Raw genomic sequence first — 12,468 nt, forward strand, 5'->3', positions numbered from 1 at the left:
TGCTCGTCCCCCGCCGGGCCGGTGGCGGCGTTGACGGCAGGTGACGGGGAACGGCGAGGACGCCCGCCAACAGGGGCCATCTGGGCGACGCGGGGAGCGAGCGCGGCCCGACGCTCGGCGCGGGCCCGACGAGCGTCAGACATGGGCGTGATGGTCGGAGGAGAACGGGGTGGTGGAAGACGAATCCCGGTGCACCCCTACCTGGCGCGCCAAATGTCGGATTTCGGGTTCCGGCAGACCCTTGAGGTTCGAACACTGGGGGTGCGCGCGGAGATTTCGCCTCCTACCTACCTGCACCCCTCCGCCTCGCCAAGATCTAAACTAAGGAAAGAACAACACAAGAGACGCAGGGTTTATACATGTTCGGGCCACTGTTGTGGTGTAATACCCTACTCCAGTGTGTGGTGTGGTGGATCGCCTCTTGGGCTGATGATGATGGACAATACAAGGAAGAACAGCCTCGCGAGGGTCTGTTCTTGGTAGGGGTGATGAACTGCTGGGAGGAGCTCAGTCACCTTTCTCTCTCTCCCTCCGATCTTCTCTATCCTTCCAACCCTCCGGCCCAGCTCTTTTTTACCCAGCCTCCTTTGCTCTGTGGGTGGCTGGTCCTATTTATAGAGGCCCTGGTCCTCTTCCCAAATATCGAGCGGGAAGGGAGCCAACAGTGGCGGCCTAATTTGAAGGGGGACAGCTAGTATCAACTATCCTGACAAAAGTAGTCTTCGCCTGCGCAAAGCTCTGGTGATGACGCCGTCTTGGGCTCCACGGTGACCTCCGTCTCGTAGTCCTCCTGGTCTTGGTCTCGTTGCACCGAAATGGCAACCTTTGCCTGGTGCCTCGGTACTCCGCGGCTGCGCTTGCCCCCTTTGCACCAAAGAGGAAGGGAGGACACTGCGCGGGTTGGCACCCGCCTGGCGCCCCCGGTCGTCATGGCTTGCGTCACGGGCACCTCGTGAGGTACCCTGCCTTGATCTCTCCGCCTCCTCGTGAGCCAGCCTGACGAGGCCGTGCCTGAGGAAGCTCCGCGTCGTCCGCCCCGCGAGGCTTGGCCCCTCGCGAGGGTCTTGGGTTAGTGTTGGTGAAGATGGGCCGCGCTGGGCCCCCCTTTGAGCCACGCCGCAGGCCGCAGGCAGGCAAGTCTGGGGACCCCCATTCCTAGAACACCGACATTAGCCCCCGGGCCCAAGGCGCGCCCGGACTTGGCCGTGCAGGGAGGAGGAAGGGCAAGAGTGAAGCGTCGCGGGCCCTAACAGCGTGCGGCCTTGGGCGCCGCGTGGCAGTTGATTGAATGTGGGCGTCTCCACTTCCCCATGGCGCATCGGCAACTGCACGGATTGGACAAGTCCCTGCATGCAAAGCGGGTCATAATTTACCTGCGATCGTGGGGGCCATTGGTTGGCCATTGCCAGTTATAAGTATGGACCGGCGCGCGCCCTTCCAGTTCATCCCTCCTTTCTTCTCCTTTTCTTCATGGCCCCGTCAAGGAGGTTCTCAGCCGCAGAGAAGGGGAAGGCTCACCAGGTTGAGCCCGCCTCTACCCCACCCAAGCGCGGCCGAGGGCGCCCTCATGAACATCCTGTGGCCACCACGGTGGCTTCCCGCGGCCATGGAGGCGATCTTGAGCACAGCGACAGGCGGATTGCTGCGGCCGGGGGCCGCGCTCCGGCTGCACGTCCCCCTAGGCCGCGCTTTCGCACCAGCACCCGGCTTCCACTTCCTCGCTTCCTCCTTGGCGAGCTCCTGGCCGGCGCCCCGGGTGGCCTCTGGCTCCAGGCTGACGGCTGCTGCAGCCGGGCCTCATGGGTCTCACTGGAGGTCTCCGTGGCCGGGAGCCTGTTCCTGGCCCGCGGTTGGCAGACGTTTGCCCGCGCGCGTGGCCTGAGCCGTTGGTGCACCCTACACTTCAAGTTCGACGGCGATGACACCCTCTACGTGAGGGTGTTTGGGGAAGATGGTCACCACGCAGGGTGTTTCCCCGAGGGTGACGACCGCGGCTGGGAACCCAGCTCCGGCGATGATGGAGAGGGCAGCGCTCGCGCGGCCGGCGGCGCTCAGGGTTCCTCAAGCTTCTCCGATTCTTCTTCAGGCGGCGACTCTTCTAGCGGTGGCCACGGTCAGCCTCCACGCCGTCATATCTGCTTGGGAGGTGGCAACGTGTCTGCCCGCCGTCGCGCCCTGGTGAAGCGCGAGAGGGAGTCTGCCTGAGCTCCAGAGGCAGCTCGGGCCTTCCCTGTGGGCCGGTGTGAGGCGAGCCGCACTGGATTTGTTCTTTCTTTTCCTTTTCCCTGCGTAACAAAGACAATAGTGTGGAGCCCCGCGGGGGCGTGTTTGGGTTATTGATGTTAATCATCGTTTTGCTTTCGTTACCATACCTTCCAGCTACGTGCCCGAGCATGGATAGTTCCCGGCCCCGGCCGTGGGGGGGCGACCGACCCAGGCCCTTTGTTTGTGTCGCGGTGCCCGTGGGGCACGGACTGGAGGGGTGCTCCTGTAAGGGGTCCCAGGTCGCGAACTCTTTGAATGACTAGGATAGGAACACTCGCGAGGGCGCTCAGCTGCCCCCCTCGCGAGGCCTTGCGCAAGAGAAATCGAGGCAGGAGAGCGAAAAGTCGAAGAACCTCAAGCCAAAGACGGCAACAACTTCAATAAAACTTTGAATGAGAAGGAATAAGCCAACTGCGGAAAGCAAATGAAAAGCCACGTCCGGCACCTAATCTAGTCTTCAATGTCTTCTCACCAGCGCGGAGCTAAGTGCTGCCACTGGGCGTGGGAGGAAGCCCCAGGGCCTGAGGCCGGCGCTCCTGAGACTCCGGGACGTGTGCAACCCCAACTCATTATTACGTGAGAGTGTCACGGGCGGCGAGCTTCACAGGCGTTGGCCTTCTTCACAGGCTCCGGGCCTTTTCCAAAATGCGATAGCTTCACAGGCATTCGCCTTCTTCACAGGCTCTAGGCCTTTTCCAAAACGCGATAGCTTCACAGGCATTCGCCTTCTTCACAGGCTCTGGGCCTTTTCCAAAACGCGATAGCTTCACATGCATTCGCCTTCTTCACAGGCTCTGGGCCTTTTCCAAAACGCGATAGCTTCACAGGCATTCTCCTTCTTCACAGGCTCTGGGCCTTTTCCAAAACGCGATAGCTTCACAGGCATTCGCCTTCTTCACAGGCTCTGGGCCTTTTCCAAAACGCGATAGCTTCACAGACATTCGCCTTCTTCACAGGCTATGGGCCTTTTCCAAAACGCGATAGCTTCACAGGCATTCGCCTTCTTCACAGGCTCTGGGCCTTTTCAGGGGTAGAACCTCTGGAGGTGCTGGATGTTCCATGCATTCTGGACTGGCACCCCCTCCTGAGTCTCCAAGTGCGCGGAGCCGGGCCTGAAAACATGAACAACTTTGAACGGGCCCTCCCACATGGGAGAGAGCTTGTGCAGCCCCTCCCTGGAGAGAACCCGCCCGAGCACGAGGTCTCCTACCTCGAGAGTTCTGGGGCGGATGTTGCGGCAGTGATATCGCCGCAGTGCTTGTTGGTACCTCGCCGCTCGTAGCGCGGCTTCTCGGTGACGTTCCTCCCCCAGCATGAGGTACATCCCCCGCATGGCGTCCTGCTGCGCCTCGTCAAATGCCAGGACCCGCGCGGAGCGATGTCTGACCTCGTGAGGGAGGACCGCTTCGGCTCCGTAGACCAGGAAGAACGGGGTCTCTCCAGTCGGCTTGGTCGCGGTTGTGCGGATGGACCACAACACAGACTGAAGCTCGTCGTACCAACCTCTGCCGTAGGCCTCCAGCTTCTTATTGAACGTCCTGGTCTTGAGGCCCCTCAGGACCTCCGTGTTGGCTCGCTCGGCCTGGCCGTTGATTCGGTGGTGCGCCACCAAAGCGTAGCATATCTGCGTTCCAAGGTTAGCACAGTATGTTTTGAAGAGGTTACTGGTGAACTGTGAACCGTTGTCCGTGATGATGCGATTCGGCACCCTGAACCGGCTCATGATGCCCTTGATGAACTTGACCGCGGAACCCGCGGGAATGGTGCGGACAGCCTCTACTTCAACCCACTTGGTGAACTTGTCCACGATGACGTAGAGGTAGCGGTAGCCCCCAAGCGGCCGAGGAAACGGGCCCAAGATATCCAGCCCCCAGACTGCGAATGGCCACGAAAGGGGTATAGTCTGCAAGCCTCCTGCTGGCTGATGGATTTGCTTGGCGTGGAACTGGCAGGCCTCACAAGCTTTCACTAGTTCGACGGCGTCATTAAGCGCGGTGGGCCAATAAAACCCACTGCGGAACGCCTTGCCGACGAGGGTCCGTGATGATGAATGATGTCCACAATCTCCGCCGTGTATATCTTCCAGTAGTTCCTTCCCTTGCTCCCTGGAGATGCAGCGCAGGGATACATCGTTTGGCCGCTTCCGGCAGAGCTCTCCATCCTTGATGCAGTATGCCGTGGCCTGGCGTGCCACTCGCTCCGCTTCCTCCTCCTTCTCCGGCAGTGTCCCTTGCGTTAGGTAACTCCAGAGCTCCGCAATCCAACATCCCTCCTGAGGTTCCATCGTCAGGAGCAGACGTGCTCCTGAGGCCGGGCCATAGGCCGGAGCCCCTGAGGCAGGTGGCTGGGGGAGCTCCTCCCGGGGCTGAGCCGTGTTCGACAATGATGGCAGGGCTGATGGCTTGAAGAGCCGCTCCTCGAAAATGCCAGGCTCCTGAGGTAACCGCCTGGATGCCCGTTTGGCGATGTCGTCAGCCTCCTGATTGGTGCCACGGGGCACATGCTGCAACTCCAACCCCTAGAACTGCTTCTCCATCTTGCGGACCTCTGCTAGGTAGGCTTCCATGTGCTCATCCTTCGGCTCGTACACCTTGTTGGAGAAATTGACAAGGAGCTGTGAATCGCCCTTGATGGTGAGGCGTTTCACCCCCAGGGCAGCCGCGGCCTTCAAGCCCGCTATTAAACCTTCATACTCCGCTATGTTGTTGGAGACCTTTTCACCTTGCTGGAAACAGAGCTGCACGGCGTAATAGAGCTTGTCCTGAGTGGGCGATATAAGCACCGCCCCAGCCCCAGCGCCATGCCTGGAGAACGCCCCATCGAAGTACATGACCCAGCCTTCTGGCGCCTTGCTTCCCGGGGACAGGGACCGATCCTCGTCGGCCTTGAGGCCTGGCACTTCCGTCCATTCTGCCACAAAATCCGCCAACGCTGCTCCCTTGATGACTCTGGTCGTGCTGAATTCGAGCTGAAATGCTTGCAGTTCTATGTTCCACTCAGCGACCCTTCCAGCTGAATTAGGGCTCCTGAGCACTCTCTCCGTGGGGTATGATGAGACGACCTTGATGGGGTGACCCTGAAAATAGTGCCACAGCTTGCGTGAGGCCACCAGTAGCGCGAGGAGGAGTTTTTGAGGCATGGGGTACCATGCCCTTGCATCCCGCAACACTGTGCTGACGAAGTACACTGGGTGCTCAACGAGGTGGAGTGCGTCAGTGCTGGTGGCTCCCTTCGGAGACCGTGGCGCCTCTTGAGGCAATGAGGCCTCCTGAGACTGGCCATCTAAAAGAGGGGCCTCTTCCGCCTCTGGCGCGCCCCTTTGCGGCGGCTGATCCTCCTCAGCCGCAGCGGCGGTTTCTGTAAGCCTTCCTTGTCCCTGTTCTGCCTTGTTCTGGGCTGCTGCCGCGGTTTTGATTCGGCGCTCCTCTCTGACTGCCACCAAGGCTGCGCTGGCGGAGTAGGGAGTGGCGGCGAGGTAGAGCACCAGGGGCTCTTGAGGGCGCGGAGCCACCATGACCGGTGGGCTGGTCAGGTATCTCTTGAGATCTTGGAATGCCTTGTCGGCCTCTTCAGTCCACTCGAAGGGCCCCTTTTTCTTCATTAGCTGGAAGAAGGGCAGTGCTCGTTCCCCCAACTTGGAGATGAAGCGCCCTAGTGCGGTCACGCGCCCCGTGAGTTTCTGCATTTCTCTGAGGGTCTTTGGCAGGCTCATGTCTTCCACCGCCTTGACCTTCTCCAGGTTAGCCTCGATGCCACGGTGGGACATGAGTTAACCCAAGAGCTTTCCCGAGGGGACTCCGAACACACACTTCTCTGGGTTGAGCCGTAGGTTCACGGCGTTGAGGCTCGCGAAGGTTTCCTCCAAGTCTTGTATCAAGGTCCTGGCCTCCCGAGACTTTACCACAATGTCATTGACGTAAGCTTCAACATTCTTCCCGAGCTGCGGGCCCAAGGTGATGTGCATCAGCCGCTGGAAGGTCGCCCCTGCGTTACGCAGTCCGAATGGCATGCATGTGTAGCAGTACACCCCACACGGGGTTAGGAAGGTTGTCTTCTCGACGTCTTCTACCGCCATCTTGATCTAGTGATACCCAGAGAAGGCATCCAAGAAGCATAACAGGTCACATTCCGCAGTGGAATCGACGATCTGGTCGATGCGGGGGAGCGGGAACGGATCTTGCGGGCATGCTTTGTTGAGGTTGGTGAAGTCGACACACATGCGCTCCTTCCCTCCCTTCTTTGGCACAACGACAGGGTTGGCCAACCAATCCGGGTATCGGACCTCGCGAATGACCCCAGCGGCTTCTAATTTGCGGGTCTCTTGGACGATGAAGGCCTGCTTTTCTGTGGACTGCCGCCTTGCCTTCTGCTTCACAGGGCGCATGTTGGGGCACACGTTGAGGTGATGCTCGATTACACTCCTAGGGATCCCTGCCAATTGGTCAGGCTCCCAAGCGAATACCTTCTTGTTTGCACGCAGGAACCCGACCAGGGCCTTCTCCTGCTCGGGTTTGAGGTGGGCGCCTATGGTGGAAGTGGCGTTGGTGGATCCGTCCTCATGGACGGGTATCTGCTTGGTTTCTGCCTTGTCTTGGGTGAACAACTGTTTCTTCTTGGCGGGTGCAGCCCCCTTGGGCCCGGGGGTCTCCATGTTAGCGGGCTGTGCCAACGCCGCCGTCTTGAAGGCGAGCTTGAGCACCCGCAGCGCGTCCCTGGTGTCCTCGTGCACAGTGAGGACACCGCTACTCCCGGGCATCTTCATGAGGTTGTACGCCGGGTGCGCCGCAGCCATGAACTGGGCCAACGCTGTGTAGCCGAGGATGGCTTTGCAAGGGAGGCCGATGGGGGCGATGTCGAAGTCGACCAGCTCCGTGCGGAAGTTGTCGTAGGTGCCAAAGGTTACTGGGAGCCGGATCTGTCCCAAGGAGCTGGACGACTTGCCCCCAACGCCTGAGAAGGGCCGACTAGGTTGCAGCCGTTCCAGGGGTATGCAGAGGAGGTTGAAGGCCTCGACCGAGAGCATGCTGAGGCCCGCGCCGCCATCAATGAGGGTTCTGGTGACGGCCACCTGACAGATGGTGGGGGTGCACAGCATGGGGAGCGCAGCCGAGCAGGCCGAGTTGGAGGGGTGGTCCTCCGAGCTGAAGGTTAGGCCGGTCTCGGGCGCCGCCGACCGGCCTGGTCCAGGGGAGCCCCCTGCCACGTGGAAGTGGCGCTGACCCGGCGGATGAACGGCTTGACGTGGTGACTTGTAGGCGGCGCCTGCGAGCCGCCCAAGAGGGTCGCGACGACCGGGGGTGTTGGTGCAGCGCGATGGGCGGGGGAGAGGTTGCGGGGCTCCATGGGCACACGGAGCGCGCGGGACGAAGAACCAGCTGGGGTGAGCGAGGGAGTTGCGGTGCGGCCGTCTTGCCGCATGGACGGATGCTAGGACGATGCTCGCTGCTCGTCCCCCGCCGGGCCGGTGGCGGCGTTGACGGCAGGTGACGGGGAACGGCGAGGACGCCCGCCAATAGGGGCCATCTGGGCGACGCGGGGAGCGAACGCGGCCCGACGCTCGGCGCGGGCCCGACGAGCGTCAGACATGGGCGTGATGGTCGGAAGAGAACGGGGTGGTGGAAGACGAATCCCGGTGCACCCCTACCTGGCGCGCCAAATGTCGGATTTCGGGTTCCGGCAGACCCTTGAGGTTCGAACACTGGGGGTGCGCGCGGAGATTTCGCCTCCTACCTACCTGCACCCCTCCGCCTCGCCAAGATCTAAACTAAGGAAAGAACAACACAAGAGACGCAGGGTTTATACATGTTCGGGCCACTGTTGTGGTGTAATACCCTACTCAAGTGTGTGGTGTGGTGGATCGCCTCTTGGGCTGATGATGATGGACAATACAAGGAAGAACAGCCTCGCGAGGGTCTGTTCTTGGTAGGGGTGATGAACTGCTGGGAGGAGCTCAGTCACCTTTCTCTCTCTCCCTCCGATCTTCTCTATCCTTCCAACCCTCCGGCCCAGCTCTTTTTTACCCAGCCTCCTTTGCTCTGTGGGTGGCTGGTCCTATTTATAGAGGCCCTGGTCCTCTTCCCAAATATCGAGCGGGAAGGGAGCCAACAATGGCGGCCTAATTTGAAGGGGGACAGCTAGTATCAACTATCCTGACAAAAGTAGTCTTCGCCTGCGCAAAGCTCTGGTGATGACGCCGTCTTGGGCTCCACGGTGACCTCCGTCTCGTAGTCCTCCTGGTCTTGGTCTCGTTGCACCGAAATGGCAACCTTTGCCTGGTGCCTCGGTACTCCGCGGCTGCGCTTGCCCCCTTTGCACCAAAGAGGAAGGGAGGACACTGCGCGGGCTGGCACCCGCCTGGCGCCCCCGGTCGTCATGGCTTGCATCACGGGCACCTCGTGAGGTACCCTGCCTTGATCTATCCGCCTCCTCGTGAGCCAGCCTGACGAGGCCGTTCCTGAGGAACCTCTGCATCATCTGCCCCGCGAGGCTTGGCCCCTCGCGAGGGTCTTGGGTTAGTGTTGGTGAAGATGGCCCGCGCTGGGCCCCCCTTTGAGCCACGCCGCAGGCCGCAGGCAGGCAAGTCTGGGGACCCCCGTTCCCAGAACGCCGACAGGTACTATTGGAAACTAAGGGATATTAAGGCCTCCTTTTAATAGCGTACCGGACCAAAGCATTAACACTTAGTGAATACATGAACTCCTCAAACTACGGTCATCAGCGGGAGTGGTCCCGATTATTGTCACTTCGGGGTTACCCGATCATAACACATAGTAGGTGACTATTGACTTGCAAAATAGGATCAAGAACTCACATATATTCATGAAAACATAATAGGTTCAGATCTGAAATCATGGCACTCGGGACCTAGTGACAAGCATTAAGCATAGCAAAGTCATAGCAACATCAATCTCAGAACATAATGGATACTAGGGATCAAACCCTAACAAAACTAACTCGATTACATGATAAATCTCATCCAACCCATCACCGTCCAGCAGGCCTATGATGGAATTACTCACGCACGGCGGTGAGCATACTGAAATTGGTGATGGAGGAAGGTTGATGATGACGATGGCAACGGATTCCCCTCTCCGGAGCCCCGAACGGACTCCAGATCAGCCCCCGAGAGAGATTAGGGCTTGGCGGTGGCTTCGTATCATAAAACGCCATGAATCCTTCTCACTGTTTTTTTCTCCCCGAACGTGAATATATAGAGTTGGAGTTGAGGTCGGTGGAGCCTCAGGGGGCCCACGAGACAGGGGGCACGCCCCAGGGGGGTGGGCGCGCCCCCCACCTGATGAAGCTATGTACCTAGGGTAGGGTCATGGACCTGTCCAAATTGTCCTACCCAAGGACATCTCTAGAAGAAATCACCTTTCAATCGACTTGGAAGTGTTCCACTCGACAGACTCGGAGACACTCGACCAAGACCAAACCACTCGACGGCCAGGAGACCTAAAGGCACTCTGCACGCTAACGGTCGGTTATTAAGTAGCTCTTATGATCATCATAGCACTTTATTAAGGGCGTTACCAGTAACGCCCGACCTTAATGTATTTAAAACCCTGCATAACTGAGAGCCGGAGGGGTCCGGCGAACTATATATAAGCCACCCCCTCCTTAGTGTAAAGGGTTCGCACCCTTGTAAACCATACACGCATAATCCAGTCGACCGCCTCCGGGCTTCGAGACGTAGGGCTATTACTTCCTCCGAGAAGAGCTTGAACTCGTAAACCTCGTGTGCTTACCACTTCTCCATAGCTAAGATCTTGCCTCTCCATACTTACCCCCCTACATTACTGTCAGACTTAGAACCACGACCGTGGCGCCCACCGTGGGGCAGGTGTTTTAGCGATTTGTTGGAGGAATTGCGATCTTTTCTGATCCGAATCATCATGGTTTCCGGTGGAGTTTTAGTGGAGGGCCGCGAGATCCATCTCGGCGCGCTCACATTCATCGCCGATGACTTCGCTTGGCTTCAGGAGGCTCCGCTCGACGCGGACGCGCTCCCTGTCCACGGGGCGACGCACTTTCGCGCGTCCGTCCGCGGCATCCTTTTGCGGCAACCGTTGACCCCCTACCGGTCGGCTCCTGTGTTGTCCTCCCTCCCTGTTTCCCGCCGGCGCAAGCGCTCCGGTCGGTCGAGACTTCAGCGGTGGGTGAGAGACGTTGTGGCACGCCAGTCGGCCGCCCCTCAAGTCGCGGTGATCGAGCCCGATGAATCCCTCTACGGCCTATTCGATCTGTCGACTAGCTCCGCAGAGACCGCATCCGAGTGCGACAACAGCGATCTGGCGGCGGAGGTTCTGATGGTCGATGGACCGCCCTGTCCTCCCGGTTTTCCCCGCACTGACGGAGGCGCAGGTGGAGGCGACCCGTCGCGTCCCCATGAGGAATATCTCCCCGAGCCTCTCACGTCGCTGCAGAGAGAAGAACTTCATCACCGGAACATGGATGCACTACACACTCCTATCGTTGGAGAAACCCCCGACGCTCGTGCCTTGGAGGACACGCACCTAGCAAACTTGGCCGAGCGCACTCGACTGGAGAACCTCCAGCGAGCACTCGACGAGCGTGCGCGACAACGGGTTCCAGAATCCAGTCGGCGTCAGCTCTTTCCGCCCCCGCAGGTATATCGAACTCCGATTCAGAATTTAGCAGCCGCAGCCCGTATAGCAGAATCGATTCAGACTTCCCAGTCGGAGGCTGGCAGAGGCTTGCTGCAGATCACAGCGTTACTCCGGGCAGCAGGAGACCAGAATTCCGCTGTCTCTCAGTCGCGGAACATGATTCATAGCAGATCCGTTGCTGCAGACACAATCCAGTCGGCTCATAGCCCAAGATCTCCCCCTAGGCGTGAGGGACATGGGGACCGGCGTAATCAGTATGGGAACCGTGAGCAATATGATCACCGATTCAATCATGACGATCGACGTCGAGTGCCGACCCCTTCCCCGAGGAGCGGGTCGTATGCGCCTCGACAGCAGGATGACAGGCGCCCTCGTAGTGTTGGGCGAAGGATTCCAGTCGACTCCAGGGAGCCAGGCTTTGATGCGAGATCCATTCTCGTTCAAGGTTTGGTCGACAGGAACAGAGCTCACCAAGAAGGTCACGACAGAGATGCACCTACCAGCCGCAGAGCACATGTTTCGAGGCCAGAGTGCTTTAGTAGAGCCGTCAGGGCCGCTGTGATTCCTCCCAACTTCAGGTTGGTGACTGGAGTCGGTAAGTTCACTGGTGAGTCCAAGCCCGATACTTGGCTTGAAGACTACCGAGTGGCCGTCCAGATTGGCAGCGGCAATGATGGAGTGGCCATGAAGCACCTGCCTCTCATGTTGGAGGGCTCGGCCAGAGCGTGGCTAAACCAGTTAGCCCCCAGCAGCATTTACACTTGGGAAGATCTCGCCCGAGTGTTTGTCACCACATTTGAAGGAACATGCAAGCGACCGGCAGGGCTAACTGAACTGCGGTCTTGCGTGCAGAAGCCGAATGAAACTTTGAGGGATTACATCCAGAGATGGATCATGTTACATCACACGGTAGAGAATGTGCCTGACCACCAAGCAGTCTGTGCCTTCAAAGAAGGTGTCAAGTACAGAGAACTGAATCTGAAATTCGGTCAGACCGGAGATATGTCTCTGAATCGGATGATGGAGATTGCCACCAAGTACGCTAATGGTGAAGATGAAGATCGACTCAGGAGTGGCAAGCTCAAGTCAGTCGCTCAAGAAACTGGAGGAAATTCGAATCGGAAACAGAAGTGGAAAGCTAAGCCAGCTGCTCATGGGGAAGCCTTGGCTGTAACCCAAGGAAAGTTTAAAGGGAAACCCAAAGGACCTTGGAACCCCAAGAAAGTTAAAGACCAGGACGGAAATGATGTGTTGGATTTGCCATGTCTCGTCCACACCAAGAAAGATGAAGAGGGTAATTTCATTTACCCGAAACATACCACTCGACAGTGTCGACTGTTGATCCAACAGTTCCAGGGCAAGCAGCCCAAAGATAAGGAAAAGGAGTCGAACAAAGTTGAGGACAAGGAAGATAGTGACGATGGATACCCCCAGGTCAATTCCACCCTGATGATTTTTGCTGATGTTGAAAGCAAAAGTCGACTGAAAGTTATCAACCGAGAGGTGAATATGGTTGCTCCGGCGACACCCAGTTATCTGAAGTGGTCTCAGACTGCCATAACATTCGACCGGT

This window comes from Triticum aestivum, chromosome 7A (genome assembly GCF_018294505.1).
Source record: "Triticum aestivum cultivar Chinese Spring chromosome 7A, IWGSC CS RefSeq v2.1, whole genome shotgun sequence".
In the NCBI taxonomy this organism is placed as follows: domain Eukaryota; kingdom Viridiplantae; phylum Streptophyta; class Magnoliopsida; order Poales; family Poaceae; genus Triticum; species Triticum aestivum.